Source organism: Ostrinia furnacalis, unplaced genomic scaffold (genome assembly GCF_004193835.3).
Source record: "Ostrinia furnacalis isolate ACB-3 unplaced genomic scaffold, ASM419383v2 OfSCF2838, whole genome shotgun sequence".
NCBI lineage: Eukaryota > Metazoa > Arthropoda > Insecta > Lepidoptera > Crambidae > Ostrinia > Ostrinia furnacalis.
This window is the reverse complement of record NW_021133077.1, coordinates 312,790-331,350: the sequence shown is the minus strand read 5'-3', so window position 1 is coordinate 331,350 and position 18,561 is coordinate 312,790.

Genomic DNA, 18,561 nt, shown 5'->3' with positions numbered 1-18,561 from the left:
ATTGCTGACCACTAACATGCTATTATGATAATATGCACAAACTTTATCTACCTTACTAATAATAACGTCCCACCTACCTACACAATAAATTACACAAACATTTATTCCCAACGAAAGCTTTTTTAAACATCACTCATTCCGGGCGGATTAACTGTGATGCGACGAAAAAGGTTACCTATCCATTTTCCAGTACGTTGGGTCAACACTGACTCCATTCATCGGTGCAATGAAAATATTGGCCGTTTATCTTTTGTTCGCGAACTCCCAGCGATGAGCGGCGGAGTGTGCTGACGTCGTGTACGTAGAGTCAGTAAGCCCACCTTACGAGAGTGACAAAGCTAATAACTAAAGCTACCAATGGCAACTAAGGAAATTAACACAAGTTTCTAATTGATTAATATATGGTCTGACATGATCTAAGAACTAGAGTCACCAATGGCACCCTAAGGAGCTTAACATAAGTTACTAATTGATTCATAACTACAAAAAAAAACATACAATCGAATTGAGAGCTCCTTCCCTAAGCTGCGGTTAAACGCAATCCGCGAAAGCAAGAGAAGACTTTAGTGACTTTTTGAAGAACTTTTTGTAAATCGTTTAATTTGTAGGTAAATAAAAAGTTTGCGTATGAAAAAATCAGTATGGTAAGTGAACCACGTAGGCTGGGTTGCACCATCTTACTTTGACTTTAACACACGTCAAAAATCTGTCAAAGTCCATACAAAACACAGCGGTTATCGTCATAGTTACGGTCAAAGTTAGGTGGTGCGACACAGCCTAAGAAAATAATAATAGCGTTTCCCTGAGAGAAAATAATATAGACTAAGAGCTAGTGAACGCCAGACTTATACGTCATTTTATAAAAGTTGGAACTGACAGTTCCAACTCCTTGCCAGACAGTTTTTTTAGGGTAGCTCCCAAATCCACGATGACCCAAACTTCATAATTCACCAACATTAAGTAGGTATATGCTATTTTGGGAGCATACGCTGACAAACATTCAGCTTTTATAAAATGGTAGGTCTGGCGTTCACTAGCTCTTACTCTAATATAACTCAGTATGCCTTCCGTACACCTCTTCGTTGTGGCACTGTGTACACCCGAATTCGTTTATTGCAACAACTAAAAGGATTCCCACTCGCTGATATGTGAAATCACTATTTGGTTTGATATTGCCGGTGCGTTTTATTTTACAGTTAGCGAACAAATGGATTTTGCTCGATTCGAAGGTAAACTATGCAGCACTTGTTTTTCTGAATTTGTAAACAGTATTCATTTGTTTTTATTCAAACCAAACCCGTGTAAAATTAACATTGAAAATACGTTTATGAGTTTGTTTGAATGAAGAAATCTCTGATGCTACTGAAACGATTTTGAAAAGCTACGATACTGAAAAATCCACTCTTCAAAAATCGCTTGATACAGAAAGTAATGTTGTTTGGCTCGTGAAATTATAGCTCAAAATATTATTGTATTTAATTTCAAGCAAGGTAAAATGAAAAATCTTTACAAAAAGCAAAGTAAGGAAGCTCTACCTACGCGATCCCAATCGGCATTTAATTCCTCATTACAAACATTTGTCTTCTATTTAGCAATTCATCCAAGGGGTTGCTGATCGGTGATCAAGCGAGGCTTCCTCTGGCNTGTACATCATGTTTTTTTTAGATTTTTCATTTTCTTATTTTAGAAGTTAGAGGGGGGGGGGGGGGTTTAGGGTTCCATAGCCAAATGGCAAAAAACGGAACCCTTATAGATTTTTCCACTTTGGAAGCGTCTTGTCACGCAAACTATTCGGTTTAGAAAAAAAATATTTTAGAAAAGTCGATATCATTTTTGAAGACCTATCCATAGATACCCCACACGTGTTTGATGAAAAAAAAAATTTAGGTTAATTTGTAACTAAAAGAAGCCGAGAAGCAGTGAACAGTCATTGTACCAACTTATTCTGCAGGCCCAGGATGCGCACCATGATAAACGTTTATCGAGGCATTCATTTGATGTCTAAAATCATCGATAAGATTTTATCACGGCGAGCATTATAGCCCGACTGGTAAGTGAGCCACTAGGCAGACGTTAGAAGGTTTTAACTGAAAAAAAAGGAAATAATTTTCCGCGTTCATAACAACCGTTTTCCTTCAGAAAAGAACATAACTCAGTGGGCCTTCTGTACACCTCTTCGTTGTGGCACTGTGTACACCCGAATTCGTTTATTGCAACAACTAAAAGGATTCCCACTCGCTGATATGTGAAATCACTATTTGGTTTGATATTGCCGGTGCGTTTTATTTTACAGTTAGTGAACAAATGGATTTTGCTCGATTCGAAGGTAAACTATGCAGCACTTGTTTTTCTGAATTTGTAAACAGCATGCATTTGTTTTTTATTCAGACCAAACCTTTGTAAAATTAACATTGAAAATACGTTTATGAGTTTGTTCTCTTAAAAAATCGCTTGGAACAGAAAGTATGTTGTTTGGCGCGTGAAATTATAGCTCAAAATATTATTGTATTTAATTCCAAATAAGGTAAAATCTTTACAACAAGCAAACTAAGACTGCTCTACCTTCGCGATCCCAATCGGCATTTAATTCCTCATCACAAACATTTGTATTCTATTTAGCAATTCATCCAAGGGGTTGCTGATCGGTGATCAAGCGAGGCTCCCTCTGGTNCCTCTGGCGGAAGAATATGCTACAAATGAGACGAGCGGGCTAATAGGGCTGCGCACGCGACTATTCCCGCGGGACCTTGCGCGAGGGTTGCTAAACATGACTTTAGTGTTCTAATCGACATGTAAATACGAAATTGATCACTTATAATTATTTTTGGTATGATAATAATATGATAACAAATATAAAATATTAATTTTCAAAAACATATTGGAAAAGAAAATGGCTGTTAATATTTGGTAAAGGTAGCAGGGAAGCGTTGGATGCAGGCCGCTACCATTCGATCAACATGGAAAGCATTGGGGGAGGCCTATGTTCAGCAGTGGACGTCCTATGGCTGAAATGATGATGATGGTGATGATGATTTGGTAGCCATTCATTTCGACTCTGTGAGCCAATAATAATTGAAATGAAAGACAGAGCCGAGACAAAAGACCCGAGACGGGAGACCTCTTTCGGCAATACATCATTTCCTAAGCGAGACAGAGATATAAATCGAATCATGTTAATGGTTGCGGTTTGTAACTTTACAGTGACATACTTATTTTTTTCTAAAGTCTTACGACTGAAAAATCGACGCTAACCTACTCGTATAAGACATTTTCAACGTTATGACAATTTGATATTTCGTTTTACTGTGACTACCATAACCTTATTGACAAAAGTTTCTGTAATCCCAGCAGGCAGCCCTACGCCGCACCGCAGCGCACGCGTTGACGGATTGCGCCGCGATTGTCGCTGACGCGCGCGATATTGCCCCGATTGTCACATGTCACAATCGCTCCGTGTTACCCGCCAGATAAAACGTTTGATCTTGCCTGGCTCGCAGTCTTATGATGCTAATGTTTTGTAACTTTTTACTCACTTGTAACGAAGATAAAAATGGGAAGTGGGAAATAGAAACATTGAATGAAGTTGACCTTTTATTGAAAAAAATCTTGTACCTATAGGACTTGTTAATATTTATCGTACCTATTTAAGTTGTGCCTACTCTGAACTTATTTATTTTTTAATCACGCTTTATTAAGATGTTACATTGTCTACTAACTTTATTAGTCTCAAAAATCTAATAAAACCTCGGCTTTAAAAGAACTAGTAAATTAATTTGTCGCACTAATTTAATAAGAAATTTCTCACGGCACGTAAATCAATGTTTAAACCGTGTTTCAATTCGAAGCTCAGAATGAATTGCAATAATTTTGAAAGCGTAATGCCTAGGTTATTTAGATACCTTTGAATTGTAGCCGCGCGAATAATCCGGTGCACGTTGCAAAATTTACATACGAATTGAACTTGCATTTCTGTAATATCGTTAGCTAATCGTAAAACAAGAATTTGCATAAATCGCACATGTATCGCGGCCGCGCCCGCCCACCGACATATGCGAGCTTTGTAATGAGTTTTCCGTATGCTAATATTGCTCACTATATTACCCATCAAAGGCCTGTTGACATTGTACTATTAAATTGTAAACTATTAATATTTTTTGTAAAAAAAAATTGTGGGCACGCGCGATTTGAGCCGTGGGTCGCGAAATAAATCAGATTAAAATATTCCTGTTTTTTGTAGCGTGACGTGAGGCGGGTTGACTTGGTGAATATTAAGTGAAATTAAATTATTTTCATTTTTGCAGCCGTAATGATTAATTGTGGTTTTAATGTTTAATTTATGCTGGTTGATCTACGAATTCTATTGGTGATTCCGTAAGTAGGAACTTAAGTAATTTTTTTCAGGTTTTATTATAATGTTTTTTTGGTATAAAATCAAAAGTTACATAAAGTCCAAAATATACTCGTAGGTATATGGGTTACTGTTGATATAAAAAAGTGATAAGGACGTTTAATGTACCTAGAAACTCCGAGACCAAAGCGTGTACAGGCAAAGCAATCTACGATCCCAAAAGCGGCCATTACCATATTCCTTTATCTAAAACGTGTAGAGGCTGAACGTCATGTTTTATGTACGAAGCAGGTAGGACATGTTTAATTTGATATTATTTAAGGTGCCTGACAGCTCTAACCCATGCATATTCATACTGTGATTAATCATGGCTACCTCCCTCGCTTTTGTAACTCCCCAAATTTTCATCTGAGAAAATGCCACGTGTGTAACATAATGCTAGCAATTTGTAGCAGTAAACAATGCCTGTAATAGGTCACGGAAGGAATTTAATGAGTAGCCGATAGATCACGTCTGAGGTAAGGTTACGTCAAACAACGAATCTGATAATGAATTTAAAACTACAATTATTGACTGAAAAAATTGCCGTATTTATCAACACCACCTCGTGATTGTACGCAGTCAGTGATTACGTGATTGAAAATCACATGTCGAAAAGGTGCGATTATAGTTGAACTGTAGTGTAGTCAGATAGATAGTTTCAACATAGGTACTACCATCATACAACATACTGACTACCATCTTGAGATCCTAATAAATATTATGAATAAATTCTTATTCTTATTCAACATCTATAAAGCTAATCTTTAAAAAATTGATATGTCTGTAAATCTCCGTCCACTTTTCATGAATTTCAATAGAAAGAAACTTTGTCTAATAAGGGCTAATTTCTAAGCAATTCCTAATTATGTACATAGGTACATAGTATAGCATAATGTGTGTGTATAGACACACAATTGCATATTTGTATCTCAAAGTTAAATTGGAAGGTGGGACTTAAAACTTTAACTTTGGGTGCTAATAATAACCTTGCCTTTCTATTCTCTAACAAAGTTCTACCATCCAAAGTAATTTGGTCCCAATTTAAACGTGAACGGAAACGCACCGCAAAGTAAACAGTTTCAATGCCATTATTATTTCTGGAAGGCATTATCATCTAAATCGCATCGTGCACCATTACAGTGTAGGTATTTGCGAACTATTGTTAGTGGCTGTGTATAAAATAAACATTTGTTATGGAGGGACGCAATACCGGCGCGCGCGCGTGATCCCACATTAACATTTGAATGGCTGATGTATGGGTGGCCGTCATAGGGCCCTGTTCTAATGTTGCTAACGGCTGCTGTAGGTCTTTTGTGGTCAGATTTAATGCAGGTTTAATAAGAATGTTATTATAGGCTGTGTATTTTTTTGCACCTTTCAGTAGATTAATAACAGCTCGTTCTTATTAACGTTACATACAACCTATACCTGTCTAATCAATGCAAGCTGCTTATTATTGCATAAAATGATCTTTTGACGAATTAACTAAAACCTAGGCAAGCAGCATGCTCTACCCAATTAGGTACCTATATTTTTTTTGCACCTTTCAGTAGATTAATAACAGCTCGTTCTTGTTAACGTTACATACAACCAGTGGCGGATTAAGAGTATCCGAGGCCTTAAGCACAGAGCCTGTGTAGGCCCTCTATTGCTTAAATGGAAATGGAAGGAATGGAATGGAAGGTATAAAGTATAAAATGAAAGTTCATCAAAATAGAAAGTGTAGTAGGTAAAACNGCTGTGTATTTTTTGCACCTTTCAGTAGATTAATAACAGCTCGTTCTTATTAACGTTACATACAACCTGTACCTGTCTAATCAATGCAAGCTGCTTATTATTGCATAAAATGATCTTTTGACGAATTATTTAAAACCTAGGCAAACAGCATGCTCTACCCAATTACCTACGTTAATTATTATGTAATGCCTGTTCCTTTACCTAATTCAACTTGTCTTAAATTATTTTTATTGAGAAAAAAAGAAGCAGAAAAATCAATAAATATTTTCATTTTTAATTTTTCCCATGCAGTTTCATTAAACAAACATTAAAAGAAACGCATGGAAAGAATTTAAAACAATCACGCGGGTGTCGGGATCGTAAAAAGGCCCTCTCTACCAACAAAGGAAGCACTCAAAACAATTAAATAATTCGGGGAGCGGTGTTTGCTTTGCGCAACTAGGGTGCTGATGAAATCTAAACTGGATTTCCTCGTGTCAATCGGATGACACGATCCGGATGAGATTGTAGTCGGAATAAATACTGGGAGTGAGATGATCCCGCGGTCACGTGACCGGCGCGTGCGCATCACGCGGCGCGCCCTCCGACAACATTTTGGCGGGAAAAGAGGGCATTTATAATTCGAAACGGGAAATATTACACGCTAATTTTGTCGCATTTGGGGCATAGATTGATTTTGAGGCGAGTAAGGATTAGTCTGTGGGATGACACGTGATTTCTTTGTTGACGTTGATAAATTTGTGTGGAATGAAATCACAGAATAATTGTTAACCTACAATAATAAATGTTACCTACCACGTCGAATAAAAAGCAGTTTTCATATTACATAATAAGAATTTTAAATAGTTATCAGACGTTATGAAGCTCTCTCATCTTCCTTTGTGATTACCTAATGATGTTGATTACGTCTTACTTATGGTCTTCCTAAATTCAGGTTTCTTGGAATGATGATGGAACTTTCGCTACTCGTAGTTAAAGTTTCCGTGAATTGTCTGAATGGCTTATACAGAAATAGGTATTACTTATTCCATCATCTATAAACTTCAACTCAGTAAGTGCTACGAGCTTCTAAAAGAATAAATTTCAATTGATTTTTTAAACACAATTTTTCGCACGTCTTTCTCAATGACCAAATTATTTAAATGTGAAATGTAAGTTTTGCACTACTTATTTATTACAAGCTGAAATAACTACGTATATTTTATGTAACTAAAAGGAATTTATTAACTACACAAAATAAGATCTGTCAGCGTTACTTAGCCGAGTAGAAACATCACTAAAGATATACATACAATAAAACGAGCGTCTCTAATTACACTAACCCCACATCTAGGGCCGGGCTATAATTTCAATCCTAATTATATGTAGTGGAAGTAAGGGAACTATCGCGTCGGTTTTACGAGCCGTGTGATTGAGCCCGCTCACTTTATTGATTCTAAACGACAATTAAACTATAGCCCCTGTCTGGAAGGAATTGAATTTAGTTGTCTGAAGAGATGCGTTTGACTTGGATGGTTTTGAAGTCAAGTAATGGTAGATTTTCTTGGGCAGGTTTATTACTGACATTGCATACGTTGTGTTTATTCAGTAGTACTCTTACTCAGACAAACGCTTAGAGTTTCAGAGTGGCACTTATATTAAAAATGACACCATGACCTTTAAATTTTGCTTAAAAATGCCAAGATTTCTACCAAGTGGAAATTTTTTGGAAGATTCTCCGATTCTGATTGATCCGATAGATTAGTGGTGAGTGTAGGTGCTACACATAAGTGTTTTTTTAATTAATTGAGTATTAAAATCTCTTTTCAGTCACTTATCAAAAGACTTGATTGTTCGATAGGTATGCCTAAGATGATTACAAAATTATTCTTTAAAGTTAATATAACTACTATCTCAGATAAATTTCAATATTGTCTTAATACTGTTGTCAAACGAGAGCAAAAACAAATTAAATATGTATAAGTAGACGCCGCGTGTCAACCGCCACCCGAACCCATTACTACCGAAAGCGCTATTTAGCGGTGCCATCTTAATGTAAAGCAACATTTTCTCCTCAGGTAATTCTTGAGAAAACGTCGCCTCAGTAATTAAGGGAGGCCGTAAGCCAGGGAACGAGTGAACAAACAGACGGAAGAACCTAAATTAATTTAGCGGCAGATTCGCATTCCGGATCCGAGCTGTTCGGAACTTCGCAAATTGAGATCTTATCTTTTAATGCGGCCGACGCGACCCATCGGCAATTTGTTGATTTATTTAACAAACTCTACTTAGTTTATTGCGCAAGAACTTTCACGGAAGTTAAGCGCGACATAGCGTTTTCAGGCAGCCATTTTTCATTTCAAAAGTCAATATACTTTTACGAATACCTACTTAAAAGCATTTTTTTACATTTCACTGATAATATTTTACATAGTCGTGGTATTGCATTGCATCAATATTATATTATATATATACATGGAATAATTTCCATGTAAAAGCCTGAACGTCGATATACGTAACTTACGTTGGCAAAATATCATATTCTCTGACGTCACCACGGCTTGTTTATTGTGGAATTATATGTGAGGACGAGCCCGCTTACATGTTTCAGTGAAGGTGCTGTGATATTTGCCGTCTATAATTGTAATTACAAAGATGACTACAAAACTCTATCTATACCTATTTATAGTTTAAGGCCCCATGGTGGCTGAAAAATCTACGGTTATAACTTTGCACATACTTTGCATTTTACCATTATTTGTCACCTTTTCTTTAGACTACGAGGAGGCTTAAACCTAAACGTAGGTAAACACTCACACTGAAGACAGACGCAGTGAATAATTTGGATTGTTTATCCCGAAGAAGGGCCGCGGCATTATCTGGAAGCCGTATCTTACTGTGGCAAGATCGCGCCATTGTGTTGAATCTGCATAATTTCGCTTCATTAAAGCAATGAAATGATTAATAATGGGGATCTTTAGTCTACGTTTGTTGTACGATGACCATTCGTTGGTAGAGTTCAGGAATCAAAAGTTAATATTTATTTTACGTTACCTATTCTCTAAGATGCTACACGTGACTCTACCGAACCGGTCGTAAGAGAGATGCAATAAAATCTGAGGCAGTCGTTTACATCTTCCTTCCAGCTTTTGTCAACTAGAGATCTGGTGAACCTGAGCATTCTGCCTAAGAAATATTTCTTGGACAGTGCGAATCCATACTAATATTATAAATGCGAAAGTTACTCTGTCTGTCTGTCTCGCTTTCACGCCTAAACCACTGAACCGATTTTGATGAAATTTGGCATAGAGATAGTTTGAGTCCCGGGAAAGGACATAGGATAGTTTTTATCCCGATTTTTGAAACAGGGACGCGCGCGATAAAGTTTTTCTGTGACAGACAAAAATCCACGCGGGCGAAGCCGCGGGCGGAAAGCTAGTATTTAATATGGCTCACTGTTTATGGAAGGAATACCTATTGCCATCGCATTTTGTGTGCGAGGTTGTTTAATATGTGTCTATTGTGGATTTTTAATTAGAATATAACTTTTTGTGTATCAAAGTTATTAGAAGTAATTAATTGTAAGACTGCTGTTTTAGTAAGCTTAAATTTTACTATAGCACTTGGCAAGTTAGTATGTACTAACTAAAGTTAACATCATCGCGTAGGTTTAAGCTGGAGCATCAGAAATCAATTATAAACTGAGCTGCTAGGTGATGTAGTGTAACGTTATATCAAAATTATTAAGCAAATGTAGGTATAAAACTTAGGAACACTTGCCTAGCGTTTGCCATAAGGTTGACTATTGAAGTATGCTAAATAATAACATCTAGGTACTGAGGCTACGATTGGAATCTAAACAGTATAGTTAAAATATTTAAATAGGTAACTTTCATTGTGATCCAAACTTTTATTCAGTTGAACTTCGTACATGTAAGTTTTCCAAAAAGTTTTAAGTGAGTTTGTATAAAACTGAGTAAGTTGTTGCTGCACAATCAATTAGGTATCATAAACCCTGCTTTTATACTTTATTCGTTCGCTACAGCATTGGACTTCTTTATTGCCTATGTCAAATTAAAGAGGGCAGTACTCCTATGATTGCTCGTAGAGACATGATTTGATGACTATTTTGTCTCCTGAAAACACACTAACTGGTCACCCCAGCCCAAACGTTACAATCGGCCGCGATTTTCGCAAAATATTATCTTGCGAGTTCCTATTGCTATATTAGAAAATTAAAGCAGTATTGAGAAGCAAAGGCTTGAATATTCAAAGGGAATAAATTAAAAGCAGTAAGCGCTAAAGGCCGGAGCAAATCTGCGCGATATAGCGTGATCTAATATTTTGTTGAATTAATTTTGGACGGTGAAACTGAGTTAGGTTTGTATAGTTCTATTATCTTAGTAAAATTACATTGCTAGTTTTTATATCTATAGTTTTTGGGGTAATAAATTGTTACTTACTAAAGTAGTGTCTCGTGTCACTCAGACCAATCTAGCCAAAATAATAATGTACCTAATGGGATTTTAAACTAAAATTATTATTGTCGAATTTGTATTTTTAGGTAAAGTATAGTTCTTTACCTTCTTTCAACATTTTTTTATTTGAAATTTAAGCATACTAATACATTTCTCATTAAATGTCGCTCACTTTAAAAAATATATAAAGATAGCTAATGATTTTAATCGATATTAAAATTCTCAAAAAGTCGCTTCTCCAAATTTAAAAATAAAAAAGCTAATGATTTTTCTCATTTATATCGCTCACTTTAAAAAAATGATAAAGATAGCTAATTATTTTAATCGTTATTAAAATTTCTTAGCGAATAGAGTCTCTTCTCAAAATTAAAAAAAAGCGAATGATTTGTTATTCGCGAAAAAGGTTTAGTTTCATCATCGTAATCATCATCATAGGCACGAATCCCTCTAATGTACCAGAGGCAAATAGAGGATTTGGTCTACACTGTCACGCTGCAACCCTGGCTAGACGGGTTAGGGTTTGAATTTGGTTTTGGTTTAAGTTACATAACATAAATTAATATCAGTTTTTCCAATTTAGTTACAATTTTGTAATACTTACGTCTTATTGGATTTTATCTCGAGCTGAACGCATACGGTTTCAGTACTTACTCGACTTGTAGTCATAGGTTCGATTTCCAGGTGTGTCATCCTCTAATGGTCTATAGCAGCGGTTCCCAAACTTATTTTGTCTACTGCCCACTTTGAGAATAAATTCTTTTTAGCGCCCCCATTTGTAGCCGAGTGTCGAGTGTTCAGTCGGTGTCTAAGAGTCCTCCTAGTAAATGACGCCTCCCAAGCCTCTATACAACGTCCCGATTTTTTTTCTGGGNGACTTACGTCTTATTGGATTTTATCTCGAGATGAACGCCTAAAGTTTCAATACTTTCTCGACCCGGATGTCATAGGTTCGATTTCCAGGCGTGTCATCCTCTTAGGCTGAGTTGCACCACCTAACTTTGACCGTAACTATGACGATAACCGGTGTTTTTTGTATGGAGTTTGACAGATTTTTGACGTTTGTCAAAGTTAAAGTAAGATGGTGCAACCCAGCCTAAGTATGGGTGTGTCTTTTTAGTGTAGAATCACCTACAGTCTTTTAAAATTCATATTTGTTGATATGTAAAATACAAAGACTTTTGTAGATACTCTTTGTTTTATAGTTTAAAAATACGTACTCTTTCTGCAAATCTATCCATTGACTCCGAAAACTTTTCGCCTAAACACTGTTACTTAGGTCTCCAAATAGTTGGTAATGGAGCAAAGTTGAACTAACAATATAAACTGCTACCGAACGTACGTAAAGTTCAAAACTCCCATTCCCCCTTCAGAGGGGGAGATTCCAAAAATACTAAATACCTCCTCCCTCTTAACTCGTACTAGTTGAAGACTGAATTTTGGAATAAGAACGTAAGTATGTAAGTAGGATAAAATTAAATTAGAGAAACATCGACGGCCTTTTATTGTAATGGAACGCTAAGTTTAAATGCCCGTATTCACAAACATTACTATGGGTCTACAGTGTGCGTGGACGCACAGGGTGACTCATGAACCAATCACAGAGCTCTATTCAATGATATGCGTTCGATTTGCTGCTTCACTTAAGCAAGCACCGTTTGTGAATACGGCGTATATCTTATAGGAAAAAATTAATTGGAGACTTCCGTATTTAGGCATTGTTTTTTTTTAAATATTTTATTTCATCTGAAACCAAACATTACAGGCTATAAAAAGTAAAGAACTGCTCCTGCTTCTTAATTCTCATTTAAGAACAGAAAAAAATGAAACTACCAGCAAATCTAATGAAACTATCGTCAAATTGAAAATAGTTCTGCCCCTAATGAGGCTTAATGGCTCATAATAATCTTTTTGCATTACCTACCAGCTCTATTACTTAGACCAATATTTGGCAAGACCTGAGAAAAAAAACCTCGTAAAACTCATTTATTTCTGCAAATAGGCTTTAAAAAGCACTTTTACACGTCCCAGTATTAACCCTACCACTGCTTCAGGACAATAAATGGGCCAGTGCTGAGAAGAAGCAGCGCAAGAAACTCAGTCACTCAAAATCCTCAACTACATCGAACATGGGAGTCTATACAGGGTGGAAACGTTAAGTGATCTCACTCGATTATTTCTAAACTATACAAGATATTGACAAACTGGTTACTGATCCTGAAAGTGCTTCATGAGCTCTTTCAAACGGTACCAATAATAGGTTACAAAATAAACTGGATCAATCTGAAAATTCAATGTTTACAGCTTCCATACTAAATGTATGCCAGACACACAATATTAGAAGTGTATTTTTTTTTATTGAATATTAAACTTTTAAAATAAACTCGTAAATTGTATTCTTCTTTAAAATTATTCATAAAAACATTAGTTTTTAGGCTTTACTTGCTATAATATTGTCAAGAGATGAGTGTCATGACTGTGGTAGTACTAAATGTATGGAAGAAGGAAACATTGAATTTTTGGATAGATACCGTTTATTCTGTAACCTAATATTGATACCATTGGATAGAGCTTGTGAAGCACTTTTAGAATCAGTAATCAGTTTTACGATATCATGTGTAGTTTTTAAAATAATGTGACTTTACCAAATGTATGGAAGCTGGAAACATTGAATTTTCGGATAGATCCAGTTTATTCTGTAACCTATTATTAATACCATTTGATAGAGCTCATGAAGCACTTTTAGGATCAGTAACTACTTTTTTGATATAATGCATAGTTTAGAAATAATCGAGTGAGATCACTTATCGTTTCCACCCTGTATAGACAATATGTAAGTCTGTCACTAGGCCTCTCGGTCAAGTTCAGCAGCTGGGATTATGTTCTTACGGCTAATCTGCTGTAATCTTGCAGCGCTGTTTGCAGCTGGCTCATTACCGTCACTGCACGAAAACAATTCTGTTTGTACGACTCACCGTAATGGACGCTTGATTTGAAGTTGTTAGTGATGGGACACAAGGGTTCTTGCGTCACTCGCATTAAGACTCAAGTCTGTTACTGCACTGTGCCTTATAACAAAAAAGTCAAACCCGCGATGAGCACTTGCTGGCTGTTTGTAGCCAGCTCATTACCGTCACTGCACGAAAACAATTCTGTTTGTACGGCTCACGGTAATGGACGCTTGATTTGAAGTTAAGGGATAGTGATGGGACACAGAAGGGTTCTTGCGTCACTGGTATTAAGTCTCAAGTCTGTTACTGCACAGATGTAGGTGAAGTGCTTTTTTTTTAATTCTAATTATTTATTGCTCCATGTTAGGATACAAAGGTTCTTAAATTGGACATAGACCCGTAACAAGGACCCTGATAAGGTATTATTGCAACATGCGATTAATTGAAATTGAAAAAACAATGATACCTACCATTAGATGTTTATTTTATTTTCGCTTGCCTTAAATAATATATCTGAAATATTGATGTGACAATAGACTAGGGAAATAATTGACATCGTAAACTAGATTATAATCATACTGATTGTTATGTGATTAAATTACATTATTATTCATCAGTAGGTATATCATAAAACTATGCACTGTGATATTTTATGTTCATTTTAATATGCGTTAGTTATAAATCATTGCGTGGTTAACGACCGATTAGAAAATAAGATTTAAACCTAATGTCTTTTTTTTGGTTGTAGTGAAAAGGAAAATAAACAATTTATCATTTTTAAAGATGTAACATAGACATTATGAATAAATAAAACAAATGTCCGTATTTTTAAATTACTTCATTTATATGTGAATCAAAGTGATGATATTACATACATTTATATTAATATTGTAAAAACTTAAGCCTAGTATGATTGTACCATTTTAATTGAAAAATATTGACAAGCAAATAAATATAAAAATACTTAATAATAGTTGTTACAATGTTAATTATCCAATGAAATTACACAAACAATTATTAATAGTCAACATATCTTTATTAACGTCATGATGATATAGAGATCAATTTTAGTAGCTACATAATCTTTATTAATTTGATAAAATACACCTACCTAATTATAACTTTCGTGTTTGAATTAAATTATCCTATTATACTATTTATTGTGGATTTTTACCTCAAAATAACTATTGGTTGTTTAAGTAAAATAGGTAGAGCCAGAGATGCACTATCAAAATAAATGTAGAGCAGTTTCAAAATCAAAATTATCTTTATTTGTTTAGTCTAATTAAATTAGTACTTACAAATCGTCAAATTTGTGAGACTAATGCCCGTTTTCACCATCAATCCCTAATTTTTAAGTGACCCCTATGGTAACACATAACAGGAATTTTGTTTTCATATGGGTCACTTAAAAATTAGGGATTGATGGTGAAAACGGGCATTAGGCTGAGTTGCACCACCTTATTTTAACCGTAACTATAACAATAACCGGTGCTTTTGTACGGAGTTTGACAGATTTTTGACGTTTGTCAAAGTTAAAGTAAGATGGTGCAACTCAGCCTAAACTTTGAAAAAACATTAAAAATTAATGCTTCTTAGACGATGGATAACAATGAATTATATTAGAACAAATAGCATATTTATAACAATGTTTATAACAGCTGAAATCTATGGAATAAACTGAATTCGGCTCTTTTTTTTTTTTTAAGTAAGGCAATATAAAGGCTCTACACAGTATCAGATCAGTCTTTTAGAGATAAAAATATTGTGACAATAATTTAACTTAGCTGTAATTTATTAGCAACTGTGCTACCTACTTTATTACATAATTAATATTAATTAATCACTAACTAAATAATAGTTCACATATTTTTACAAAAGATTTATAAAAAAATGAAAAATTATTTTCCTTAAGGACAAGAAATAATATTTTATTTATCTTTACAATGAATTTGTCGCTTTTGAAAATTATGTAATGAAAATGAAAACATTTGATTAATTAGCTCATTTTAAGTCAGATGATGTAGATTAAAATATAGATACTGTGTTTTCTATTAAAAATAGTACAAACATCAAGTTTTAATGGTTTTTATAAATATATTATTGTTGTATTCACATTTTACTATATTACACTTTTGGCACTATGTTGTACTTACCAATTAGATCATTGTACACTGCATTTTAATTTGCAGTCATAATTTCAAAACAAATTCACACACCACACTAGAGCCGACGCGTCCCGTCCGCTGCTGCCGTCGGCAAAGCTTGCTGTCCGGCCACCGTCGTAGCACCTCGTAGCTCGTAGCCCGTAGCATCGTAGCGTCTTTGCGGGTCAGTTTTTAGCCGAGTGAAATTAATTAGGCGTCCGTGAAAAACCGCACGTGAAAAAATGATGCGTGGAAAGCGAGTGTTCGGCGCGCGCCGCGGCCGGCTGACAGCCGCCATGTTGCGGCGCCACGCCCGCGCCGCCGCCGCGCGCCCATTGGCCGCCGCCGCCCGGCCCCGCCCCCCTGCGCCTAAATGTTGCCAGCTTTTTGAATAAATAATTTCAGTAATTTAAGTAATGAAGGCAATTATGGCGTTGTTTAGCTAAGTTTGCGCGGCGGCGAGTGGGAACTTTATATTTATACCGCTCTCTTTATGTACGCCGACGCGCGGTTAATACGCCCGATCTGTTTACGTTGCGAAGCGGAGCGAGCTTTTATTTATTGCCAGTGACTTCGTTGCACGGCACGCGATTTAAACTGCAATTATTTTGTACGCTAAGGAAAACATATTGCTCGGTTTAAATGAGTTTGAATATTAAGTTCCCCTAAGTTATTATGGATCGTTGTCTACTAAAATAAAACGAGTCATTCAAATTCTAAGATATGTGAATATCTCACAATCATAATTTTCACTTTTATGCTACTGATCCGGCAATCGATACGGCAACGATCGCCGAACGGTACGGCAGTAAATTGATAAGTAAACGAAAACATCATAAACTTGAGCCGGAATGGAGTTGTGTCACGTCACGACGGTCCATCGAAGATCCCGTGTCCACGCTCGGCGGGTGGCGAAGTAAACAGTGACGTCACGAAGCGTCATCGAGCCGATAAAAAGTCGATTTTATTCGCACAAGTTCGGCCAGCTGACTGCGCCCGTCCCGCGCGCGCCGCACGCACCGAGCGCGCGAGATTGCGCGAGCGAGCAAGAGCGCGGGCGGCCTCGCGCGTGCGAGCGGGACGGGCGAGGGGCGCGCGGCTGTGGGCGGGCGGCCGGATGATGTATGGAGTGGTGGAGTTAGGTTCAAATTGCTCCGGGAAGTGGCCGAGATTAGAGCCAGCGCGGGCCGCACCGCGCCGCGAGTGTAAGCCCACTTAAGACTGTTTTTAATACTAGTATTTTTTACGCGATCCCGACAGGATTTAGCGGATAAGCGACGTCGCCGCGATCGTGCGCTTTGATTTATCGGTTTCAGATTCGGTTACGGTTTGTTTTCTGGTGTTTACGTTAGTGGGTGACGGCCGGCCGCGGGTGGACGCGCGTAATCCCGTGGCTTGTACCAGATTATGACGGATATCAACGGATTTCGTGTACACACACTGTGAAAATCGACTTTCCGTGGAATCAACTTAAACCCGCTGTGGCACGTGTCTCTATCTGATTGCAAAAGTAAGTATGTTTTGTCATCAAATCATTAAATACCACAAACGTCAAACGAAAACAATCTTACATTTTCCAAAGGGTCTACCTGTGTTACCGTTATCCGCTTACTCTACAATCCGCTGTAGCAAATGAGTGTTTATTTATACTTTCATTATTTACTTTTTTCGTTCCAAGAATAGAAAATCTGTCATGTAGAGTCTACTGGTTAGCCAAAATGTTATAAGCTGTAGTTCTTATAAGAATCATAATTATTGCAGGAAAATGGTTTGTTTACATTATCTATGACGGATTTTCTCAGTGATGATGCTATTTCAAAAGCATTAAAAAAGAAGAAAGAAAGAGGAACTAAGTAGGAGATCTTACAAAAATGTAAAGTTCCAAATTGTTTCTATATGAAAAGACAGTGTAATATATTTTTTATGAAACAATTCCAGTACTTAACCTTAAAAGTATGCATAGGTTAATTACAGTGCACATATTTTTCGTGCCGTAATTTTAATCAAAACTATCTTTATAGACGATCAATTTATTTTTAAAATTTTTTAAATATATTGGAAAATGTCTTATAGTCCATTTAAAAAATGTTTATATCCGTGATTTAGATGATATATAATCCAAGTGTATAATTAATAAATAAAATAGTTTAGTGTTCCTGCTTAATTTTAAAATAAAAGGGTAGCTTTATAAACCTGAGAAATGTAATGTAATTCGCTTAGGTCAATTTTACTAATGCATTCGATTCATCAAGTGCTTAACAAAATTAAAAAGCAATTAAGATATAAGATAAAATAAACGGCAAAACCCAAAGATAATTTAATATGTGAAAAACGCGGTTGCATTATGATTGTGCTTTATTTATAACTTCATGATAAAAACTGAAAATAATTTATTTTTAGTGCACAATATTTTTTTTTTAGTTTCTTAATTACTGATGTTATATTTTTATGGATTTATACCAGGGTTTGAAAATTCAAAAGAAAGTTTTGTTATGATATTCCAGACTTGATTGAAACTGGTAAATATTCCGCGCTTCCGAGGCACCGACGGCACGTAAAAAATGCCTATGGCAGATGATAGAGTGTGCAATCATGGTCATTATCCCAGTGCTGGATTAAGACTACTTGAAGCCCTAATAAGCAATCCACACATTCATCAACAAGTTTCTTTAATAAAGTCTTTGAAAAAAAAAGGTAAAATCTAGTTAACTTTTTAGACGTAGGTACACACGGCCACAGTGTTAACTATCCATTTCCGTGTTTGCTCTCGCTCTCATCAAAATATACTCTTATGAATTATTTTTATCACTTGCCTTACATTTTACTATTACTAAGGAAAATTGTATAATGCACGTAAGTTCTGATGACTTTTTATAATCTAA